Source organism: Leopardus geoffroyi, chromosome X (genome assembly GCF_018350155.1).
Source record: "Leopardus geoffroyi isolate Oge1 chromosome X, O.geoffroyi_Oge1_pat1.0, whole genome shotgun sequence".
Classification (NCBI taxonomy): domain Eukaryota; kingdom Metazoa; phylum Chordata; class Mammalia; order Carnivora; family Felidae; genus Leopardus; species Leopardus geoffroyi.
This window is the reverse complement of record NC_059343.1, coordinates 76,562,569-76,584,521: the sequence shown is the minus strand read 5'-3', so window position 1 is coordinate 76,584,521 and position 21,953 is coordinate 76,562,569. Positions and strand designations below refer to the sequence as shown.

At 35.9% G+C, this 21,953-nt stretch overlaps 1 pseudogene; it reads right to left on the bottom strand.

Annotated features, from left to right (window-relative positions):
• Positions 1–625: 625 nt before the first annotated feature.
• LOC123595576 lies at positions 626–733 on the bottom strand (annotated as a pseudogene).
• Between the last annotated feature and the right edge of the window lie 21,220 nt (positions 734–21,953).

Here is a 21,953-nt window from a genome sequence, read left to right as displayed (position 1 = left end):
GACATTTTTCAAACTGCTGGTTCTATGCTGTACCTCCTCTGGGCTGTTTGTTGTGCTGTCTTTAAGGGTGGGAACTCAGTTTCTTCTCACCTTTTGTCAGTCCCAGAGCTCAGCCTGCTGATTTTTAAAGTTCCAGATTTTAAGTTCTGCTGATTGTGAGGATTCATGATTTTTGGCCTCTCTGATTTTCAAAGCCAAATGTTACAGACACTTTTGTTTCCCATGTGGGCTCCCCAATGTAATAGTCTGTTTACTCTCCACTCTAAGTGTGTGGTGTTTCTGCCTTCTGTGAACAGTTTTATGGGTTTATTTAGCTTCTGATCATGTTTCCACCCTTCTTATCCTCTTCAGGGCAGCCTTTTATCTATATTTAGCTGTGGAGAACTTGTTATGACAGTATTTGGGTCATTTTCTGGGTTATTTACATTCATGCGAATGTTATTTAGTCAGTGACCTTAGGTTTCTCATACTCCATATTTCCCAGATGTCAACATCTCTAAGTTGTTTGAAAAATTGTGGTTATAAAACAAACAAAAAAAAAGCATGATTCTGCAAGCAGTTTCTCTTTCCTTGTAAAGTATATACCACATGTTTAGGAAAAAAAATAATTAATAGGAAATCATTTACATATTCCTAAATCATCACAACTGATTTTTAATAGGGGGAATATCAGATATTAAACTGATAAGAACAGATACTAAACTTGATATTATCCAAAAGGCTGAGAAGTGATCACAACTAATTTTGGAAAAGCCTTTTGATATTCAAAAGGTTTTTATTGTTATAATCATACAGTCCATCTTGTGGAAAAATAAGTTATTATGGTTCTTAAATGTGTTTAACATCAAATGTTTGGTTTGAAACTCTGAATTTGTAGATATTTAGGGAGTCCTAGTAGAAGAGAGGATTTTAGACATTGTAGAATGAGTATTCCCATCCATAGGAAGGAATTTCAATAGGCAAATAATGTCTAAGAGCAAGATGATTATACATTAGACACTACTTGCCTTTGTTTTCTGAACACCCACAGAATACTCAGAAACATCCATCCATCTAGAAAATTATTTTATTAACATTGGCACAGACTGTCATGACAAACTAAGTAACAAAATAATTGTAAATGGACAAGATTTTTACATGTTTATAACATGTAGGATGAATACTGGTGTTTATAGCAAGAAACTGATCTGAAAGATCATAGAGGAAGCTAAAGAACAGGCCAAAATATATGTAATTACTACACTTTGTCATGGAAAGTATAATAGATTGGGAAAGGAACTTTTGACTGCAGAAATACTCTGTATGATATGAAGAAACACTTTTATTTATTTACCAGAACTTCAAATATCATTTAGTGGATAGAAAAATAAGTTGAGTCCATATATTTTATGGGCAATCAGGCTGGATCCTTCTGGCACACAATGAGGGAATAAACATATTAGATATTAGGGTGTGGAATTTAAAAATAGCAAAAGAAAGTCTCAGGCAGAAGTATAGATGTCCCAGGGCCTTGCCTTCAGAAGCCCAATTACTAACATGTCTAAGGAAAACCAATCTCTCAAGAAAGCACTTGAATTTGACCAAATTTTAATAACAAAAACATAATTACTATATGTTAGTTCACAGTAGTGAAAAAAATTAACATTGCTGAAATAGTTGAAGTCTGTATGACCAGCATATTCCCTCTCTGTAGGCACTTATATGGAACCTAAGTTACAGTCAGGTTGCTTTGTGAGAATGGAATCAAAACAAGGGACACTAGATAGATTGAATTTTTAATGTTATCAAGCTAAGTCATAATAAAAGTGATTTTACCAATTCTTGACTGTTGGCAGCAATAACCTGTCCATATTTTCACACTAGAATAGCTGTAAATATGAAATTGTTATATGATTAAAGGCCTTTTATCTCATGGACAATGCTTATATGGACTTTACCAATCTTTGCCTCTGTGATGCTCCTATTCCATTTCAATGTCTTGCCATTCCCCACCACCTTCTGATTTTCCTTAGATTTGATTAAAAAAAAGAAAAAAAACTTATAATCAAGTTCTATTGGCTTTTGTGTTATTGGTCAGTGTTCCAGCAGGAAAGAGTACATTCCAGATACTTCAAATGAAGATAAATTAATGGGTAGATTGAGTCACTCAGAAACTAGGACCAGTTAGAAGTTATTATCACTAATTCTGTACGGATTATAGCAGTTGAATAAATTGGAAATCATGGAGTAGACTGACAGATAGGGTGTGTAATCACAGAAGAGCTTGAATACCACTAGTAACAAAGTGCTGAAGCAAGAAAGGCTTGGGAAAAGAAGGACTCTGATCTTTTACTTCTGTAACATTTACTGTTGGGGTTTCCCATTTGCTTAGGGCCATGGGAGTTCAGCTGACAAGGGAGTAGAGGTAATTCAATCTACAGAAATCACCCTCCCAGGGAATAAAACAAGAAATAGAAGGGGTAAATATAGATATTGTGGTGGTTGTGGAGAGGAGCATAAAAGAAAATAACCAGCTTAAGAGCCATTATACATTTTTCTAGAGACCTTTGTATTAGTACACTCAGGTTTATCTAAGAAAGTATCACAGACTGGGTGGCTTATAAATAGTATAAATTTGTTGCTCACAGTTCTGGATGCTGGAGTTCATGGTCGGGTTTTGGTAAGAGCCCTTTTCTAGATTGCAGATTGTTGATTTCTCCCTGTATCTTAACACAGAGGAAGGGGGCAAGGGTGATTTCTCAGGCCTCTTTTATAAGAACACTAACCTCATTCATGAGGACTCCAGGTTAATGGCTTAATAACCTCCAGGTTAATGGCCTAATAACCACTTTCTAATACCATCACCCTGAGGGTTACAATTTCAACATAAGGATTTTAGGGGGATACAAACATTCAGACCATTGCACTTTTTATATTTATACTCTGGCTCACTGTGTTCTGTTTTTATGTACTCTAGAAGGAGAGTATAGTTTATCTCATATCCAATGCCTTGCTCACAGAGTCCTTACTGTAGTCTCCAAAGCACTGAAATCATAGTCTACAGTCTCTAAAGCACTGAAATCATAGTCTAGAAACATTAGACTGGTTCATTACTTGAACCATAGAACTGTTGAACATTGGGAACAGATATAAAAACCAAAGCTAAACTTGCTTATTCTCCAATGTGGGAGAGATTATAGGCATGGAAGAATGAAGATAATAAGGGAGGAGAAGATGGGCATGGTGGTGTGCAGTAGACTCTAAGTCTGATGTTCTCTTTTGGCCAGCAAAAGAGCAGGACACAGAATGAAAACTGAGAGATGGCTAATGTCTGGGAAAAGACAAGAGCCCCGAATCAGGGTCCTTGTCCCATATTTATTAGCATCAGGAAGCTTACAAATGTGATGGGCGTGCACAAAGAGACAAAGAAAGTGGGAACATTAACTTGGGGACATGAGGGAAAAGGGGGTTTTGAAGATATACAGTGTTTGGGGTTTGGGTCAATATAAAACAAAATCCTGGTGCCAGACAGATGGGCAGATGGTTGTTAAGGGCAGACAGGAGGTGTCATGTCTGTTTATCTTAGCTAGCCTAGGAGATAAGACAGATTGCGGAAATAACCTCAGAGTTAATAAGGCAACTTTTCTTTTGTTAACCATCTCTGCTCTGGGCTGATTCACCTGCAGCACAGCGGTCTATAGCTCAATTCATCTGTTTACCTAACTTGGATCGTCCCTCTTGTGAAGGCAGCTTTCTGCTATATTACTAAATTTTGGGGGTGCTTCTGCCCTGAACGCCTAATCTTGCTTACCTCATATATCTTTGTATTGGGTGCTTTTGCGATCCTCTCTATCCTGGGACCTTTGCCCCCCTCTCTATTCTCGGGGCTTTGCATCCCCTCTTTATTCTGGGGTGCCTTTGCACCTCCCTATTCTTGGGGTGCTAATCTTGTTTACCCAAACTTGGGTGTGAGCATCCTATGGCTTTGTATTTCTTTATGCCTTGTTAACCCATTGGTGTAAGCCCAGGGGATTTCTAAGCTTATTCCCCACAGTGGTAGGAATACATGTGTGATAGAGATGCATGTGATCCATCAGCCTGAATCATCATTGTATATTAACACACAATTGCTTATTTTAATTATTAATGAATTCTAGTACTACTGTTTCCATACACACCAAGAAATTCTCAGCTAGGAGAGAGAAGAGAGAGAGCAACAGCTAGCATTAGTTAGAAAGACTAACTAAAGTCAGTCCCTGGCTGATTTCTAGGGACTATAAAGAGAAAACTTGGCTTGACATTGCTTTTGAATAGTAAGCAATCAAGCAAGTCTACCACTACATATAGCTTAAATATACAATGATTAAGAAAGGGAAGGTTTATGTAAGTAAATGCATGTGGGCAAAGTAGCAGGAAAAAAAAAAGCAAAAGCTCTAAACAGAGCTTTTTAAATTGTTTTGGTCAGATCAGGTTTTGCAAATACTTACATTTTATTTGTTTTTATCTTAAAATATAATGTGTGATTTTTACACTTTTACCAAACAAACTTCATTACTTAAGTAACTTATTTCATGTACTTTTGACAATTCTGTTTGAAAGAAGTAGAAACTGATTTTCTTTTGACCATTGAGGAGAGTGGGTTTCTACCCCCTTATATTTCCTTGTTTTATATTTTGGAAGGATGATTTACTCAGTCAACTGATAAATGAATAATTATCCCACACCTACTATGCATTTAGCACTTAGACCTGAGTTCTAGACGTTGCAGAAACCTATAAAATCCAGTTCTTGCCTCAAGGATCTTATCTGACCTGCAGATAAGACACACACATCTACCACTAGGAGTTATACCAGACAATGTGTAATTAAGTTCCACAATGTTTAATAGACAATTGCAAGTGTTGGAGCACAGCAAGGGCTGGAATACTTAGAAACAGAAGTATGGATGAAGTGGCAATTAATTCAGTTTGTAAAGTGTAAATAAGATTTGCAATTACTTCTTGGCCTTTTGGCTAAGATCAAGTGTGGAATAAGATTTGCACAGGTGAAGAGAATAGGAGAGGGATTACCATTATTAATCACATCTTAGTCATAAATGTTGTAAATATTTGCCCAACATGCCTTTTCCCGTTTGAGTCTGCTTATGGTGCTCCTACTATTCAGAAATTTAAGTGTTTGTGTATTTAAAGTTTTAAATCCTTTGTTTCATTGTTCTTATATTTAGAAAATCCTCCCATATCTAAAGTTAAATATTAGCTTAAATATTCTTTTGGAATTTTATGTTTATGTTTCAACAATTAATTTTTCATCTATCAATTTATTTTCATTTTTTGTAAGATAAGAATATATAACTTTTTATAAGTTGATTTCCTATAATAGCATTTTGTTGGTACTGGTTCATAACTTCTTGTTTGTTACATATCCTCTCTTTACATGTTAAATACCAACGTATGCTAGGTTTTATTTCAAAGTTAGACTGATTTTACCATTAATCTGATTGTAGTTTCTCGTACTAGTATATTTTAAATTATTTTACATTTATAATATATCTTAACATTTTGGCTTTTTTTTTCAGATATCCGTTTGCTATTTTTGCCTGATCATTCCTCAGATGCCCTTGAAATCTTTTTTGTCAATAAACAAAATTCTTATCGTGATATTTTTTTGGATTTTTTTAATGACTACTTTTCACTATTATTGTCTTTATGACTTTCAAGTTTTGTCATATCTTCCTACGAATACTGTAGCCAAGGTGGATTTTTGTCATTTCCTTGCTTTTCCACTTTAATGCATTTACTCATTATTTTTCTTCATTTTTACCTACTGAAATTCTACTCATTGTTCAAGGTTCATTTCAACATTACTTTCTGATCTTTGATGAATCCTTTTCCTGATAAACTTATATTACTGTGTTTATTCTACCTACATAATTGATCGTCTTTTGCATTATTTTACCATTGACTATAAGTTCTTCATGAGCAGAGGCAATAGGAAGTTAATTTCTATATCCAAAACAACAACTAGCATAATACCTAGGACACCCACCTTTCAAATAAAAAGTCTTGGGACTTTTTAGATGCCAACACAGTGGGTGCAGATTTTTGCTAGTGTTAATGACAACTATGGCATCACTATTGCATATTCTAATAGAAAGCATGGAAACAGATGTTCTTAGGAGTAAGTATTTAGAAAGCACGGAAGTAGATGTTCTTGGGAGTAAGTATTTAAAATGTCAGTGGGTATGGATGTTGCTGATATTGTTGGGGAGAAAAAAGGTTTTTTTTGCTCTTCAGAGTTATTCTAGTTGGTCTAAGAATCAAATTGACAAGAGACAGATAAATAGAAAATCAAAGTTTAATAACAGGTATACCTCCTGTATGCATAGAAGAGACTCAGGAAAACTGATAAACTTACTAAAATAGCCAGAACCATCACCTCAAAATCCATCTCCAGCTAAAGACAAAAGAAGATGTTGGGGATGAAAAGTCAGTTATGGGAAATTAACAGGAAAAGTACAATAAACAAGGGTAAGGTTATGAAGATTTAAATCCTTGCCTTATCCACTGATAAGAGTTTCTAGAGATTTAGAGTCATTCTCCTCTTATACCATATAGACAGAGACATCATTACTGATGGAGATTTCCCAGTATTTGTAAATGTCTCTTACAAAAGGGTAACTTCTACTTGGTTTTCAGAGATTTTCTTCTGTCTGCATTTTCTTAAAAAATAAACAGCTTTCTACTTTCATGTTTAATAAGTTCAGTACTTATCAACAATTATGAATATAAAAATAAATTATAATGATGTAATAAAGTACATTACATAAAATGGTGAAAAAAAATATAACTGGTGGTTAATTAGGAGATAATTCCTGCAGTAATGAATAGTGTCCTTTGGCACAAATATTAAGGTGAAGAAAAGTCATTGTTTTGAAAGTAGGAGAATAATTTTAAAAACATTATATTTATACTGCAACCTGATTTATAGAAATACCACCAGAAAACAGACAAGGAGGGTTGTATAGGAGAATGGTTTTTGCATGCCCATCTACTCTCTGCAACAGATGCCTTCCTATATGTAGGCAAAATTCCCTACCTTGACTTTAGTTTTTTCTTCATTTGTAAAAAGGGGAAAGCATCTCTGCTTTAATTACTTCATATTGTATTAATGATTACAAAATGAACTAAAAGATAAGGAAGAATATTGACAAGTTAAACAATGTTATATAAATGTGAAAGAAGGTTTAAAAAGCACACACACACAGACACACACAAAAGACATAAGCTACACTGGTATTGTTTTGAGGAAGGACTGTTTTAGTCTATTAGAAATGTGTGCTCCACAACAACTTTTTCAGCTACTCTTCAGTACACGTTCAGAGACACATATATGAGGTAGGGTGAAAGAATTATTTAATTTATCCATTGCTGAAAAAAAATAAACCCACCAAAGCCTTGTAAGATACATTTCCTAGGCTACTTCTATGCTTTAAAATCTCTAATTTTAGTTAAAAACAGTATCTTAAAAATTCTAACGGCAGAAGATTTAATTATAGGGGCGCCTGGGTTGCTCAGTCGTTGAGCATCCGACTTTGGCTCAGGTCATGATCTCGCGGTTCGTGAGTTTGAGCCCCATGTCGGGCTCTGTGCTGACAGCTCAGAGCCTGGAGCCTGCTTCGGTTTCTGTGTCCCCCTCTCTCTCTGCCCTACCCCTGCTTGTGCTCTGTCTCTCTCTGTCTTTCAAGAATGAATAAACATTAAGAAAATTAAAAAAAGAATATAAAATTATATACTGTAGAGATATAAGATCTAACCAGTAAAAGAACCAAATCTAGGATAATTTTTTAAAATGTTTATTCTAGAGAGAGAGAGAGAGAACGAGTAGGTGAGGGCCAGAGAGAGGGAGACACAGAATCTGAAGAAGGCTCTAGGCTCTGAGCTGTCAGCACACAGCCTGACTTGGGACTCAAACTCATGAACTGTGAGATCATGACCTGAGCTGAAGTCAGACGCTTAACTGACTCATAATTTAAAATGTCATTAAATGAAGGAATTTTCAAAAACATACTTTGTAATGAATCAAAGGCCAGTTCAAGATGATCACGTGGGTTGCTAAGTGTGAGACTTTTGATCTCAGCTCAGGTCATGATCTCATGGTTTGTGTGTGGGAGTTCCACCTTGGGCTCTGCACTGATGGTGCTGTGCCTGCTTAGGATTCTACCTCTCCCTCTTTCTGCCTCTCCCCAGCTCATGCTCTTTTCCTCTCTCAAAATAAATAAATAAACTTAAAAAATGCTTTTCTATGTGTGTGCTGGTATTTTGTTTACATATTCATTACTAGTTGTTATATTGTGATTTATAAGAAATTATATACATATTTGGTCATTCAGATGACCAAAATATTTCTTGTATATATTTTGTGTTTTTCCTCAGTTCTTGGCTCATAACTCTCCAAACTGTTGGAATTTTCTGAGCATTAAGAGCAATGGGAACATATTTTGTTATATTTGGTCTGCTGTCTTCATTTCCTGAAACTGTTTCAGAGCCATAAATGTAAAGTGGGTATTTTATTATACATAACAAGCTCCTTTCCACCACAACTGGGTTTATATTAATGAAGATGACTTTTGGAAAGCACGGAAGGTTGGGGACTCATTAACATTGCCAGGGGAACCAACCATGAATAGACGTTTGTAACTTTCACCACAGAAGGGCTATAAGTTGAATCAATCACCAATGGCCAATGAGTTAATCAGCCATATCTATGTAATAAAGCCTCCATAAAAACCCAGAAGGAAAAGATTTTGAGAGTTTACAGGTTCAGGAACCAGAACGCTTTCATGTGCCACTCTCTTGGACTCCAAGCTCTTCCAGGACAGATGTTAGTTTGCTTGAGAACTTGTTCTATATATCTTTTCATCTGGGTGTTGATTTGTATGCTTTAATATTCTTTGCAATAAATTGGCAATCAAGTAAGTAAATGGGTTTCCAGAATTCTCTGAGCCATTCTAACAAATTAATCAGACCCCTGTAGGGGGTTGTGGGAACCTCTGATTTAAAGTCAGTCAGAAGTACAGTTAACCATCTGGACTTGTGATTGGCATCTTGATTTGGAAGGGGTTTTTGGAACCTCCAGTCTGCAGCTAGTTGGTCAGAAGTACAAGTAACAACCTGGGCTTGCAAACAGCATCTGAAGTGAAGGGTGGTATTGTGGGACTGAGTTCTCTACCTGTGGAATCTGATACTATCTATGGGTAAATAGTGTCAGAATTGAATTGGATTCTTGGACACCCTATTGAGTGTGCAGAAGCCTCCAGACACATGTTAGAATTAGGTCTAGGAACTCAAAAAATAATAGTCATTTAAAACAACTAAATTTCTGGTATTTATAAGGAGACTAGTTTTGATAGACTAGTCAGTGGTTAATCTGTTGTTTGGCAATCAATTGTATCAACAATGATAATCATCAGTGAGTGAGTATAGATATGGTACTTGGGAATCTATAACCTCTTGTAGGCCAGATACCACAAAATGAGGTTTAATAAAAGTTTTATGAAGGAATAAGTGAGTAAATTAATAAATGCTAGAGACTCTTATCATTTTATTCAGCAATTTTTTCTGTCTTCATGTATTACATTTATACTTTCTTACAATAAATACTACACATATAATTTCAAAATACATATGCATGCAGGTATAAAATCTCATAGGGACAGATATATTTTGAAATTCTGAAGTTTTTTCTTTTTTTATTTAAAACAAGTTATATTGAGTATATACTTATTGGGCAATGGCTCAAGTGAATCTGAAGCAGCACCTCATCCAAATATTTACAGTAAATAAGAAACATAAGGTTTATGGGATAGAAACCTCAGTTAACTTCAGGTTTTGCTGAACCAAATAAGTTGGGCACCAAATTTGGGGAATCTCTTTGTTTTTGGAGCATTCCGGATCTTGGAATTATGGATAAGGGATAATAGCTTATAGTAGTCCCTATCAAGGCTAATTGAAATGACAAGTATGATTATGTTGGTTTCCTTCCAGTATGAGAAATTTCATTTTTGTTCTATTATCCATTGTTTTAGCTAAAAGAGAAAGGCATTCAGTTGACATGAGGTCCTTTGGAACATGGAGAGGATTCTTTGGAGTCCTATTAATGGAGCACTTATAGGCTGAGTTAGAAGCAACTCTTTTCATGAGAGGAATTCAGAGAATGAGGTGAACACCAACCTTAGAATGCCACAGAGTTGAAAAAGATCATTCTCTACATTTTTGGTTGGAACACACTATGGCTCCATCTGACACCCGAGTCGTGAGGCCTGAATATAGGACATTGACTTCTTTTCACTTCAAATTGTTGTGCAGCTTTAAGGAAGATAGGGAGACAACGTTGCCAAAAAGGACATATCATCCACAAGTGGTTTTAACTAGTAGTGCTCATGGACAAAAGGACTGAAATTAACATGAGAAAAAAGACTTTCCTTATATATAGGTATGTGTGTATATTTAGAGGAGAGGCTCCCAGAAATTTCCAGACATACTGGGGAAGGAATTGGTGGGGGTTAGAGATCTAATGTAAGGTGGATTAATATAACAAGCTAGTGAGATTTGAGCATTAATGTTATGACCTTTTATGCAATGCAAGTTGGGAAGTCCTGAGGAAATTCTGGTTACACTTATATTTCATAGGATTGTTTATTTAGACTTAAATCCCACTTTTATATCATCATAAACTAAAGTTATTTAAAATTTATAAATATTGAGCTGGTATGGTGGGGAGGGGTGGGGTGGTATGAAACCATACTGCTACCTGACTAAAACCATTCATTTGTTTAATCAGTGTAGAAAAAAATTATAGGGGGACCAAAGAAAGTTTTACACTGGACTTACACAGACACACACACACACACACACACACACATACACACATGCATACACACACAATTAACCAATCAACCAAACAAAAAACACTGTCAGTATGAATTTGGCATTGGGATCAAGAGGGGGCATGGATTCATGCTTATGCAGTGACTATCTAAATGCTAGTTGGGTATTTAAAATTATTGAGGGCTACCTGGGTGGCTCAGTTGGTTAAATGTCCAACTCTTGGTTTGGCTCAGGTCATGATTCCAGGGATTTTGGATCAACCCTTCGTTGGGCCCAAACACTGAGCTTGGAGCCTGGTTAAGATTTTCTCTCTCTCTCCCTCTGCCTGTCTCCCCATGCATATACACTCTCTCTCTAAAATAATAAATAAATAAATAGTTACTCCATTAATATTCATCTTCTTAAAAAATATTTATCCTTGTGAGAATCATCTCTGACACATTTTTTGTGTCATTTTTACTTCATAATTAAGTGCATTTAAGAGAAAAGAAACATTTTCAGAGGGAAAGATCAAGATCATTTCTATGATATCTTAAGTAATACAAATAAATGTCAAAGGGCATTGATTAAAGTCTTTTAAGATAAAAGAATAGAATAATTTGGAATTTTAAATTTAGTATTAAAGCCATACAAAATCACTGTTCATTTGCACTATTAGTTGAATGTGAATTAATAATGTATATTTATTCCTTGTTAGAGGCTTTAATATCAACAATTATAATCTTAAAGATGTTCAATTCAATTAAAGAACCAAATGTGATCATTTTTCCTTTAAACATTGTTGTTATTTTCAAGTTTTAAGTGCATAAGAAATGTTTTAAAATTAGATGAAACCTTTTATATTAAGATAGCATATTAAACCAAAAAAGCATATAAAAGCATTTATATGTAAATTTGGAATAAAAAATCAATGGAAACAAGCTTACAAAGATATATCTGTTTGCAGCCACAAAATGTCAGGAAAATAAATTGCCACAACAAGAATTTATTCAGGAAACAGTGGCATTACCTTTAAAAGTTCAATCATATATGCATTGCATGCAATATTTGTTAAATTCTGTCTGCTCTAATTTGTTTTCAATAACTCACTAATATTGTCCCTATCATTTCTCTTCAAAACTCCTTATATTTGGTTTTCATTTTGGTCTACAACATTGTCACTAATAAGGCATCTCATTTGCATAAAAGGAAGAACGGCTAAAAATTTTATTGATTCACTGTTAATCAGAGAGCATTGTAGAGTCATTTAGAAGGTATGTAGTATGGTAACAGATTGGAGTCTGAAAAGAAAGAAATAAAACAAATATAAATATTAGTAAACTCATTTTTCCTGTAGGGGTATTTATTTCATTCATCTCACTTAATAAGATGAATAAGCAAAAATCCAAATCTAAAGGCATCAATTGAACAGGAAACAGGAGTATAGGAGAAGAAGGATGAAATGATGATTGTTACTTTGTTAAAATAAGAAAAAAATGCAATCCTTTGCATAAAGGATTTATCATTTTTTATCTTGTTCTTAAGCTGCCTTAATACACATTTGATAAATTTCCATTTAGCTATAAGAAAAAAATCATATTTAAAACACAGGTTCTCTTTCCAATATTTTATCTTAATAGAAAACTTTATCAGATTCCTGTACAATAGTTTAATAGCTTGGCTTACACTTTCTAACAGTCATAGAGAAACACTAAGAAGTATCACCATGAGCAATAGCAAATTTATGACAAAATAGCATATCATATATATTTCCCAAGAAACATTAACAATTTGTATAAAATTTTCACTATAGATACTGGTCTCAGTCGATGGCACATTATTGTACCTGCATGTATGCACACATATGCAGACTTGAGATGAAGCTATTCTCAAAGGGATTCCATGATATTAAAATGTAGGTGTTTGTACCTTTCCATTTATCTCCATTGAATACATTGTCTATTCCAGATAGTTGTGTTAGAAGGCATTTGTCTAGCAAACTTGTGTTATATTCAGAATGAAAATAAAAGGAAAAACAAAGATTTACTGAATTTTTTATTGGCCAGTTTGAGAAGATAGAATCTATCTGAAAAAAAAAAAAAAGAAACATATAAAAGTATATAATAGGGGCACCTGGGTGGCTCAGTCGGTTGAGTGTCTGACTTTGGCTCAGGTCATGATCTTACAGTTCCTGAGTTTGAACCCCAAGTTGGGCTCTGTGCTGACAGCTCGGAGCCTGGAATCTGCTGCTTTGGATTCTGTGTCTCGCTCTCTCTGCTTCTCCCAGGCTCGTACTCTCTCTCTCACACACAAAAAATAAATAATAAACATTTTGTTAAAAGTATATTATATGCACAAATTAAAATTCTTCACTGGTATATTACAATTTTTTGCACTAATTGCAATAGTATACATTTAATGTCTTAGTAAATAAGCAGTATTTTGTGTGACTTTACTGAAAAAAAAAATAGCATTTGATATGGCCACACTTTGATAGGTAAGAAGTACTGGGGAGTGAGAAATGAATAATCTATTTGCAAAAGCATCTTTAATAGTGGGGGAAAATGTAATTTGAATGACATTTCAGACTTAATATTAACAATAAATACTCTGTATTTGACTCCTATTCTCTGGCAGGAAGTTTACAACATTAGCTTATGTAATTATTACGACACGCCAGTGAGGTAAGCATTATTATTGTTATTGTTATCTCCAATTTAAATATTATGCTACAGAAGTTCAGAGAGGTGACATGACTTGCACATGGTTACATAGCTGGCAGAATTGGGATTCAGACCCAGATGTTATTCACCCAACTTAGCCTGAAAGAAAGCACCTAAGTTCTTTCCTTAACAATGAAATATAATCTTGGGAATTGGAAATACTGCAGGGTGATTTTGTTGATATAACAGGAAGAGATCATGAGGACTGCACTATTTTGAATGTTCCCAAAGTTTAAGGGAAATATAGCAAAAGTGTCAGCCTATATATTTGGAAATGTTTGCCTGAAATGAAGTACAACCAGCAAAAATCCTTGGACTGGTCTTTGCCATATAAGCAAATATATATAACAAGGAAAAATCCATTCTAAGATTGCTGGTCATGATAAAATATTTTGTAAAGGTTTGAAAATATAAAAAAAATGTCTTTTTGAGGATATATTGAGATGCTTAGAGATGGTTTTTCATTAAGTTACAGGGTCACTTTATCTTCAGGGGTGGTGGTGGTGGTGGTGGTTGTTTTTACAGCTGAAGATATTTTGTTTGTGTCATGCAGACATGGCTCTTTGTTAATATAACTCACAAAGAAACAGAACTACTCTTTATTACTGTGTATAATCAGTAAATACAAAATGCAGTTAATGTTCAAATAGGGTCACATGCATTCCATCTCATTTAATAGAAACATAGTATTGTTTCCTTTGTATTCCTCAGTCCAACCTGCAAACACCAGCTCTGGATATGCATCTCCCATGTTGTAAACAAAATAATTTGCACCAGATAATGTGGATGTTTGACTACTTTATTTAGTCAAATTAGATCTAGTAATAAGCACTGTTGTACAACCCTATTTCATATGAGAAACAATCCGTTGAGGCGGGGCGGGGGGAAGCTAAAACATAGGGCTGTCACTCACCTATGGATCTCTTGCTAATGTTTTTGATTGAAAAGAGATTTTACTAATTTTGGAAAATTACTTAAACATTTGCTGTAATATAATAAGCACTTTTAAAATTGGAGTGAGTGGGGTGTCTGGGTGGCTCAGTCGGTTGAGCATTCGGCTGTTGGTTTCGGCTCATGTCATGATCTCATGGTTGGTAAGATTGAGCGCTGTGTGGATTCTGTGCTGACAGTGTGGAGCTTGCTTGAGATTCTCTCTCTTCTCCATCTGCTCACAATATCTCTCTCACTCTTCTCTTTCAAAATAAATAAACATAAATAAAATAAAATAAAATAAAATAAAATAAAATAAAATTGGAGCGAGAAAGTCTTACAAAAGCAAAATTGAACACCTGCAGATATCCCCTTACCATCACTTCTTAGATAATTTATTTGCTAACTAGTAAAATAGGATACCTCAAAATTCCTAGTTCTCATCCACATAAATCCATTAGGTAAACATGACCAAGTGGCATGATCCAACTTTAATCATGTGCTTATGCCCAAATCTGTTTGTAAAATGTATAATGTGTTCATTATAGCATGTTGGAGCTGGGAAGAACTTTGAAGGTGATCTAATTACAGAGGAAAAAAATGAAGTCCACAGAAGCTAGTTTGTGACAGGGGTGTTGGGGTGGCTCAGTTGGTTAAGCATCCAACTCTTGATTTTTGCTCAGATCATGATCTCATAGTTTATGAGATCAAGCCTCACACCAAACTCTGCACTGAGCATGGAGCCTGCTTCGGATTCTCTCTCTGCCTCTCTCTCTCTGCCCCTCCCCTACTGACACACACGAGTAATAAATAAACATTTTTAAAGGAGCCAGTTAGTGATAAAAGTAGTAGTAGAACCCAAAGTTTCTCTCTTTTTTATCCATAATGTATTTTACGATGGACTCTTCAATTTTATTTGCAGATATGGGAAGTAGATAATAATCTGTTTTCTTTGTACTAATGTGTTTAAGAAAGGCACTCATAAAAAATGTTTCCTGAAAAATATGACTTAAGAGATAACTTACTTACAGTTAAGTACATAAGCTCATTGCTTGTGCTGAGTAAAAGATGGTGTGAGGACAATTCATGTTTTATTAAAAACATACTTGCTATTTTAATACCCTTCTGCAGTCCAGAGAGCACTTCTATAAGTCTATTTCATTTAATTTTGTTTCTTAAACAATCCATAATATAGAAAAATTAATTGAAAGACACATATTTAATGTTTTTAATCTATATAACAAAGGGAATGATCATCAGAAAACAATCTAAAATATATATAGAGTATCATGTCCCTTTTTGGAAGAGATTAAGGACTATCAAAAAAGAGTAACAAAACATTTTCTGATATTAAATGATAATACTAAATGATAATATTCATTTTACTTAACCTGTGTCATTTTGTGCATACTTCACAGTATTATTTTACACTGTCATAACATGCCTTAGGATGCCACTACCAATTGAATGTTTCTTATATAAGACAAGGCATAACTTTATGAATATGAATGATTGATGTAGTTAATGTGCAGCTTAAAGTTTGACATTTGGGGTTTTATAGCACCCTAAATATACACATTTAAGACTTATTCTCTTGTTAAAAAATCTGTCTTATTTAGGCTTATCAACATCTTTACTTGAAATACTCTTCTCATCTTTTCCTCCTCTCCCTTTCTATCTTCTTGCATTTTCTTTTGCATATGACAGTGCTTATTTGTTCTCCTCAATCAGCCTTATCTGACTCCCTTTTCCTCTTTCCTTTTCCATTTCCTTATTGAAGATCCTAGATGCTGTGGTGATTAAGGGCTCTGAATTCACAAGATGGCTAAACTAGATATGCTTATCACAGATTAGCAGGGAAGCCAGCTATATGTTCTTAATGCCTCTGAAGTTGAAATGGCTTCATAGTTTAGTTGCCTAAATTGTCCTTTGAAACAGAGGCCTTTAATTTTTCTTCAACTAAATACAGTATGCCTTTATTGATGTGGCTTATATTTATTTGATTCAGGTTTCTGACAGAGAAACCCCCATGGGTTTTTGGATTCAAAAGAGGAAAGGAATTGGGGAGATAGAAATGACTGAGATTAAAAAAAGAGTTGACATATACACAAAATAGAACCTCTTAATCAACCAAAAAGATTCCCTTGAAACAGTTGGTTGATAGATTAGTAAATATGAGGTGAGAAAAATTTCAATTTAGACATGTATCTTTGATGGTTCATGAAAAATAGGCTTAATAATATTACCACTCATTTCAGATCTTGACCTTGTATATAAATGAATCCAAAATTAAAGATTGCTTGGCAAGATCATTAACCATAGTAATAAACTTAAATAATATTTCAGTAGGTATCTTAATCTAAATCCTTAGTACCCAGGAAATGCTGAAGCACTTTACCAACCAACCCTTGGACATTCTCAGACAGGGCTTTTCTCTGTTACAGAAAGATAGCACTCTACTTTTGTTTCAACATCCAAGTAAAGATAATATCTATTAACACAGGAAATATTCCTGGCAGATTTATATTTACAAAGGTTTTATTTCTTTGCTTCATGTAAATAAAATCTATGTTATCAGAAGATTTTGTCTTAGACTCTTGTGTTCTTTAGAAAATTGTGCCCTAGTCTATTAAGGTAAATCATAGAGAATTTAGAGGCTAAAGATTTACATTTAAAAATACTCATATTTAGGAAGCGGAGGAAGATGGCGGCATAGGAGGATGCTGGGCTCACCGCGCGTCCTGCTGATCACTTAGATTCCATCTACACCTGCCTAAATAATCCAGAAAACTGCCAGAGGATTAGCAGAACAGAGTCTCTGGAGCCAAGCGCAGACAAGAGGCCCACGGAAGAGGGTAGGAAGGGCGGCGAGGCGGTGCGCGCTCCACGGACTGGCGGGAGGGAGCCGGGGCGGAGGGGCGGCTCACCAGCCAAGCAGAGCCCCCGAGTCTGGCTGGCAAAAGCGGAGGGGCCTGATGGACTGTGTTCCAACAGCAAGCGGGACTTAGCCTCTGGGAGGTCATAAGTTAACAGCTCTGCTCGGAAAACGGGAAGGCTGTAGGACAAAGGGAGGGAGAGCTGCTGAGCCCCCAGACGACAGAGCTCAGTTTGGTGGGGAACAAAGGCGCTCGCCAGCGCCATCTCCCCCGCCCATCCCCCAGCCAAAATCCCAAAGGGAACCAGTTCCTGCCAGGGAACTTGCTCGCTCCGCTCAAATACCCAACTCTGTGCTTCTGCAGAGCCAAACCTCCTGCAGCGCATCTGACTCCCTCCCGCTGCCACAGGGCCCCTCCTGAAGTGGATCACCTAAGGAGAAGTGAGCTAAGCCTGCCCCTCCTGCCCCCATGCACCTTGCCTACCCACCCCAGCTAATATGCCAGATCCCCAGCATCACAAGCCTGGCAGTGTGCAAGTAGCCCAGACGGGCCACACCACCCCACAGTGAATCCCGCCCCTAGGAGAGGGGAAGAGAAGGCACACACCAGTCTGACTGTGGCCCCAGGGGTGGGCTGGGGGCAGACATCAGGTCAGACGGTGGCCCCGCCCACCAACACCAGTTATAAACCACAGCACAGGGGAAGTGCCCTGCAGGTCCTCACCACTCCAGGGACTATCCAAAATGACCAAATGGAAGAATTCCCCTCAGAAGAATCTCCAGGAAATAACAACAGCTAATGAACTGATCAAAAAGGAATTAAATAATATAACAGAAAGTGAATTTAGAATAATAGTCATAAAATTAATCACTGGGCTTGAAAACAGTATAGATGACAGCAGAGAATCTCTTGCTACAGAGATCAAGGGACTAAGGAACAGTCACGAGGAGCTGAAAAAAGGCTTTAAATGAAATGCAAAACAAAATGGAAACCACCACGGCTCGGATTGAAGAGGCAGAGGAGAGAATAGGTGAACTAGAAGATAAAGTTATGGAAAAAGAGGAAGCTGAGAAAAAGAGAGATAAAAAAATCCAGGAGTATGAGGGGAAAATTAGAGAACTAAGTGATACACTAAAAAGAAATAATATACGCATAATTGGTATCCCAGAGGAGGAAGAGAGAGGGAAAGGTGCTGAAGGGGTACTTGAAGGAATAATAGCTGAGAACTTCCCTGAACTGGGGAAGGAAAAAAGCATTGAAATCCAAGAGGCACAGAGAACTCCTTTCAGACGTAACTTGAATCGATCTTCTGCACGACATACCATAGTGAAACTGGCAAAATACAAGGATAAAGAGAAAATTATGAAAGCAGCAAGGGGTAAACATGCCCTCACATATAAAGGGAGACCTATAAGACTTGTGACTGATCTCTCTTTTGAAACTTGGCAGGCCAGAAAGATTGGCATGATATTTTCAGTATGCTACACAGCAAAAATATGCAGCCGAGAATCCTTTATCCAGCAAGTCTGTCATTTAGAATAGAAGGAGAGATAAAGGTCTTCCCAAACAAACAAAAACTGAAGGAATTTGTCACCACTAAACCAGCCCTACAAGAGATCCTACGGGGGATCCTGTGAGACAAAGTACCAGGGACATCACTACAAGCATAAAACATACAGACATCACAATGACTCTAAACCCGTATCTTTCTATAATAACACTGAATGTAAATGGATTAAATGCGCCAACCAAAAGACATAGGGTATCAGAATGGATAAAAAAACAAGACCCATCTATTTTCTGTCTACAAGAGACTCATTTTAGACCTGAGGACACCTTTAGATTGAGAGTGAGGGGATGGAGAGCTATTTATCATGCTACTGGAAGCCAAAAGAAAGCTGGAGTAGCAATACTTATATCAGACAAAGTAGACTTTAAATTAAAGGCTGTAACAAGAGATGAAGAAGGGCATTATATAATAATTACAGGGTCTATCCATCAGGAAGAGCTAACAATTATAAATGTCTATGCACCGAATACCGGAGCCCCCAAATATATAAAACAATTACTCATAAACATAAGCAACCTTATGGATAAGAATGTGGTAATTGCAGGGGACTTTAACACCCCACTTACAGAAATGGATAGATCATTTGGACACACGGTCAATAAAGAAACAAGGGCCCTGAATGAGACATTGGATCAGATGGACTTGACAGATATATTTAGACCTCTGCATCCCAAAGCAACAGAATATACTTTCTTCTCGAGTGCACATGGCACATTCTCCTAGATAGATCATCTACTGGGTCACAAAACAGCCCTTCATAAGTATACAAGAATTGAAATCATACCATGCATACTTTCAGACCACAAGGCTATGAAGCTTGAAATCAACCACAGAAAAAAGTCTGAAAAACCTCCAAAAGCATGGAGGTTAAAGAACACCCTACTAACGAATGAGTGGGTCAACCAGGCAATTAGAGAAGAAATTTAAAATTATATGGAAACAAACGAAAATGAAAATACAACAATCCAAACGCTTTAGGATGCAGCAAAGGCAGTCCTGAGAGGAAAATACATTGCAATCCAGGCCTATCTCAAGAAACAAGAAAAATCCCGAATACAAAATCTAACAGCACACCTAAAGGAAATAGAAGCAGAACAGCAAAGGCAGCCTAAACCCAGCAGAAGAAGAGAAATAATAAAGATCAGAGCAGAAATAAATAATATAGAATCTAAAAAAACTATAGAGCAGATCAACGAAACCAAGAGTTGGTTTTTTGAAAAAATAAACAAAATTGACAAACCTCTAGCCAGGCTTCTCAAAAAGAAAAGGGAGATGACCCAAATAGATAAAATCATGAATGAAAATGGGATTATTACAAGCAATCCCTCAGAGATACAAATAATTATCAGGGAATACTATGAAAAATTATATGCCAACCAATTGGACAACCTGGAAGAAATGGACAAATTCCTAAACACCCACACTCTTCCAAAACTCAATCAGGAGGAAAGAGAAAGCTTGAACAGACCCATAACCAGCTAAGAAATTGAATCTGTTATCAAAAATCTCCCAACAAACAAGAGTCCAGGACCAGATGGCTTCCCAGGGTTGTTCTAACAGACGTTTAAAGCAGAGATAATACCTATCCTTCTCAAGCTATTCCAAGAAATAGAAAGGGAAGGAAAACTTCCAGACTCATTCTATGAAGCCAGTATTACTTTGATTCCTAAACCACACAGAGACCCAGTAAAAAAAGAGAACTACAGGCCAATATCCCTGATGAATATGGATGCAAAAATTCTCAATAAGATACTAGCAAATCGAATTCAACGGCATATAAAAAGAATTATTCACCATGATCAAGTGGGATTCATTCCTGGGATGCAGGGCTGTTTCAACATGGCAAATCAATCAACGTGATACATCACATTAAAAAAAAAAAAAAAAAGAGAGAAGAACCATATGATCCTGTCAATCGATGCAGAAAAGGCCTTTGACAAAATCCAGCACCCTTTCTTAATAAAAACCCGTGAGAAAGTCGGGATAGAAGGAACATACTTAAAGATCATAAAAGCCATTTATGAAAAGCCCACAGCTAACATCATCCTCAACGGGGAAAAACTGAGAGCTTTTTCCCTGAGTTCAGGAACACGACAGGGATGCCCACTCTCACCGCTGTTGTTTAACATAGTGCTGGAAATTCTAGCATCAGCAATCAGACAACAAAAGGAAATCAAAGTCATCCAAATTGGCAAAGATGAAGTCAAGCTTTTGCTTTTTGCAGACGACATGATATTATACATGGAAAATCCGGTAGACTCCACCAAAAGTCTGCTAGAACTGATACATGAATTTAGCAAAGTTGCAGGATACAAAATCAATGTACAGAAATCAGTTGCATTCTTATACACTAACAATGAAGCAACAGAAAGACAAATAAAGAAACTGTTCCCATTCACAATTGCACCAAGAAGCATAAAATACCTAGGAATAAATCTAACCAAAGATGTAAAAGATCTGTATGCTGAAAACTATAGAAAGCTTATGAAGGTAATTGAAGAAGATATAAAGAAATGGAAAGACATTCCCTGCTCATGGACTGGAAGAGTAAATATTGTCAAAATGTCAATACTACCCAAAGCTATCTACACATTCAATGCAATCCCAATCAAAATTGCATCAGCATTCTTCTCGAAACTAGAACAAGCCATCCTATATATACCTTAACGACTCCACCAACAAAAACCTATAAAACTGATGAATGAAATCATTAAGGTCACAGAATACAAAATCATATACAGAAATCAATCAATTGCATTTCTTATATACTAATGATGAAACTACATAAAGATAAATTAAGAGAGCAATCCTATTTACAACTTCACAAAAAATAATAAAATACCTAGGAATAAACTTAATAATAGGTGAAAGATCTGTACTCTAAAAACTATAAAGTATTACAGAAAAAATTGAAGATGAAGCAAACAAATGAAAATATATTCTATGCTAATGGATTGGAAGAATAAATATTGTAAAATGTCCATACTACCTAAAGCAATGTAGAGATAAT